The sequence below is a fragment of the Arachis ipaensis genome, chromosome B10 (assembly GCF_059453495.1).
Source record: "Arachis ipaensis isolate K30076 ecotype BB chromosome B10, ASM5945349v1, whole genome shotgun sequence".
NCBI lineage: Eukaryota > Viridiplantae > Streptophyta > Magnoliopsida > Fabales > Fabaceae > Arachis > Arachis ipaensis.
The window spans coordinates 29,936,074-29,940,422 of NC_142435.1; the positions used below are offsets into that span (position 1 = coordinate 29,936,074).

The 4,349-nt window shown below is 41.7% G+C and overlaps 1 non-coding gene across 1 annotated transcript; it reads right to left on the bottom strand.

Annotated features, from left to right (window-relative positions):
* Window positions 1-282: 282 nt before the first annotated feature.
* LOC148579549 (small nucleolar RNA R71) lies at window positions 283-390 on the bottom strand. The gene has a single exon (XR_015896213.1). It is a non-coding gene; the product is annotated as a small nucleolar RNA R71 (small nucleolar RNA).
* Window positions 391-4,349: the final 3,959 nt, after the last annotated feature.

Below are 4,349 nucleotides of genomic sequence, written 5' to 3' on the forward strand. Positions count from 1 at the left end.
GAGCTTAAGCCTCAATTAGTTTCTCTGATGCAACAGAATTGCAAGTTTCATGGACTTTCATTGGAAGATCCTCATCAGTTCTTAGCTGAATTCTTGCAAATCTGTGACACTGTCAAGACTAATGGGGTTGATCCCGAGGTCTATAGACTTATGCTTTTTCCCTTTGCTGTAAGAGACAGAGCTAGAACATGGTTAGATTCACAACCTAAAAAAAGCCTGAACTCTTGCGAAAAAATAGTCAATGCCTTCTTGGCAAAGTTCTTTCCACCTCAAAAATTGAGCAAGCTTAGAGTGGAAGTCCAAACCTTCAGACAGAAGGAAGGTGAATCCCTCTATGAAGCTTGGGAAAGATACAAGTAATTGATCAGAAGGTGTCCTTCTGACATGCTTTCTGAATGGAGCATCATAGGTATCTTCTATGATGTTCTGTCTGAACTGTCCAAGATGTCATTGGACAGCTCTGCTGGAGGATCTCTTCATCTGAAGAAGACACCTGCAGAAGCTCAGGAACTCATTGAAATGGTTGCAAATAACCAATTCATGTACACCTCTGAAAGGAATCCTGTGAATAATGGGACAAATCAGAAGAAAGAAGTTCTTGAGATTGATACTCTGAATGCCATATTGGCTCAGAACAAAATATTGACTCAACAAGTCAATATGATTTCTCAAAGTCTATCTAGAATGCAAGCAGCAATAATCAGTACCAAAGAAGCTTCATCTAAAGAAGAAGCTTATGATCCTGAGAACCCAGCAATGGAAGAGGTGAATTACATGGGAGAATCCTATGGAAACACCTATAATCCTTCATGGAAAAATCATCCAAACCTCTCATGGAAGGAACAACAGAGGCCTCAACAAGGCTTCAACACGAATAATGGTGGAAGAAATAGGTTTAGCAATGGCAAACCTTTTCCATCATCTTCTCAGTAACAGACAGAGAATTCTAAGCAAAGTCACTCTGACTTAGCAACCATAGTCTCTGATCTAATCAAAATCACTCAAAGTTTCATGACTGAAACAAGTTCCTCCATTAGAAATTTAGAGGCACAAGTAGGTCAGCTGAGCAAGAAAGTTACTGAACTCCCTCCTAGTGCTCTTCCAAGCAATACAGAAGAGAATCCAAAAGGAGAGTGCAAGGCCATCAACATACCCCACACGGCCGAACCTGGAGAGGAGGAAGAGGTAGTGATCGCTACTGAAGAAGACCTCAATGGACGTCCACTGGCCTCCATTGAGTTCCCTAATGAGGAACCATGGGAATATGAGGCTCATACAGAGACCATTGAGATTCTATTGAATTTACTTCTACCATTCATGAGCTCTGATGAGTATTCTTCCTCTGAAGAGGATGAAGATGTTACTGAAGAATAAGTTGCTAAGTACCTTGGAGCAATCATGAAGCTAAATGCCAAGTTATTTGGTAATGAGACTTGGGAAGATGAACTCCCATTGCTCATCAAAGAACTGGATGACTTGACCAGGCAGAAATTACCTCTAAAGAGACAAGATCCTGGAAAGTTCTCAATACCTTGTACCATAGGCACCATGACCTTTGAAAAGGCTCTGTGTGACCTAGGGTCAAGCATAAACCTCATGCCTCTCTCTGTAATGGAGAAACTAGGAATTTTTGAGGTTCAAGCTGCAAGAATAGCATTAGAGATGGCAGACAATTCAAGAAAATAAGCTTATGGACTTGTAGAGGATGTCTTGGTAAAGGTTGAATACCATTACATCTCTGCTGATTTTATAATCCTAGAGACTGGGAAGTGTATGGATGAATCCATCATCCTTAGCAGACCCTTCCTAGCCATAGCAAAAGCTGTGATTGATGTTGACAGAGGAAAATTGGTCCTTCAAGTGAATGAGGACTCCCTTGTGTTTAAAGCTCAAGGATCTCCCTCTGTAATCATGGAGAAGAAGCATGAAAAGCTTCTCTCAATGCAGAGTCAAATAGAGCCCCCACATTCAAACTCTAAGTTTGGTGTTGGGAGGCCATGCTCTGAGTATCTGTGAGGCTCCATAAGAGCCCACTGTCAAGCTATTGAGATTAAAGAAGTGCTTGTTGGGAGGCAACCCAACTTTTACTTATCTATGTTAAATTTCTATTTTCTATTGTTATTTTATATTTTCTGTAGGTTGATGATCATGTGAAGTCACAAAAACAACTGAAAAAGTAAAAATAGAATGAAAAATAGTATTAAAAACAGAACACCCTAGAGGAGAAACTTACTGGCGTTTAAACGCCAGTAAGGGTAGCAGAATGGGCATTAAACGCCCAGTCTGGCACCATTCTGGGTGTTTAACGCCAGAAATGGGCACAGAGCTGGCGTTTAACGCCAGAAAAGGGCAAGAAGCTGGCGTTAAACGCCAGAAATGGGCAGCAACCTGGCGTTTAACACCAGGATTGGCAGAAAAGGGTGTTTTGCACGCCACTTGGTGCAGGGATGAAAATTTATTGACACCTCAGGATCTGTGGACCCCACAGGATCCCCACCTACCCCACCTCTCTCTCTCTTCTTCACCCATTCACCAATCACCTCAATACCTCTTCCCTAAAAACCCCTCACCTATCAAATCTTACCCTCTTCTCCATAAACTCTTCACCAATCCACATCCATCCATCATAAAACCCCACCTACCTCACCATTCAAATTCAAACCACTTTCCCTCCCAAACCCACCCTATATGGCCGAACCCTAACCCTCTCTCCACCCGTATATAAACCCATCTTTACTCCCTCATTTTCACACAACATAAACACTACTTCTCCCCCTTGGCCGAAACACCAACCCACCTCCATCTCCTCCATTTCTTCTTCTTCTACTCTCTTCTTTCTTCTTTTTCTCGTGGACGAGCAAATCTTCTAAGTTTGGTGTGGTAAAAGCATTGTTTTTTGTTTTTCTATAACCATTTATGGCACCAAAGGCCGGAGAAATCTCTAGAAAGAGGAAAGGGAAGGCAAAAGCTTCCACCTCCGAGTCATGGGAGATGAAGAGATTCATCTCAAAGGTGCATCAAGACCACTTCTATGAAGTCGTGGCCAAGAAGAAAGTGATCCCCGAGGTCTCTTTCAAGCTCAAAAAGGGTGAATATCCAGAGATCCGACATGAGATTCGAAGAAGAGGTTGGGAAGTTCTCACCAATCCCATTCAACAAGTCAGAATCTTAATGGTTCAAGAGTTCTATGCCAATGCATGGATCACCAAGAACCATGATCAAAGTGTGAACCCGGATCCAAAGAATTGGCTTACAATGGTTCGGGGGAAATACTTAGATTTCAGTCCGAAAAATATAAGGTTGGCATTCAACTTGCCAATGATGCAAGGAGATGCACACCCCTACACTAGAAGGGTAAACTTTGATCAAAGGTTGGACTAAATCCTCATAGACATTTGTGAAGAGGGCGCTCAATGGAAGAGAGATTCAAGAGGGAAGCCGGTTCAACTAAGAAGGCATGACCTCAAGCCCGTGGCTAGGGGATGGTTGGAGTTCATCCAGCGCTCAATCATTCCCACTAGCAACCGGTCTGAAGTTACTATAGACCGGGCTATCATGATTCATAGCATCATGATTAGAGAGGAAGTAGAAGTTCATGATGTTATATCCCAAGAACTCTACAAGGTGGTGGACAAGTCCTCTATTTTGGCAAGGTTAGCCTTCCCTCATCTCATTTGTCACCTTTGCAATTCGGTTGGAATTGACATAGAGGAAGACATCCTCATTGCTGAGGACAAGCCCATCACTAAGAAGAGGATGGTGCAAACAAGAGATCCTACTCATGGACAAGAGCATGAGGAAATCCCTCATCATGAAATCCCTGAGATGCCTCAAGGGATGCATTTTCCTCCACAAAATTATTGGAAGCAAACCAAGACCTCCCTAGGAGAATTAAGTTCCAATATGGGACAACTAAGGGTGGAGTACCAAGAGCATTCCATCCTCCTCCATGAAATTAGAGAAGACCAAAGAGTTGTGAGAGAGGAGCAACAAAGGCAAGGAAGAGATATTGAGGAGCTCAAGCACTCCATTAGATCTTCAAGAGGAAGAACAAGCCGCCATCACTAAGGTGACCCCGTTCTTTAATTTTCTTGTTCTTTATTTTCTGTTTTTCAAATTTTTATGCTTTATGTTTATTTATGTTTGTGTCTTTATTACATGATCACTAGTGTCTAAGTGTCTATGCCTTAAAGCTATGAAAATGAATCCATCACCTTTCTTAAATGAAAAATTCTCTTAATTGAAAAAGAAAAAGAAGTACATGAATTTCGAATTTTAAAACAGTTTAATTATTTTGATGTGGTGGCAATAATTCTTGTCTTCTGAATAAATGCTTGAACAGTGCATAT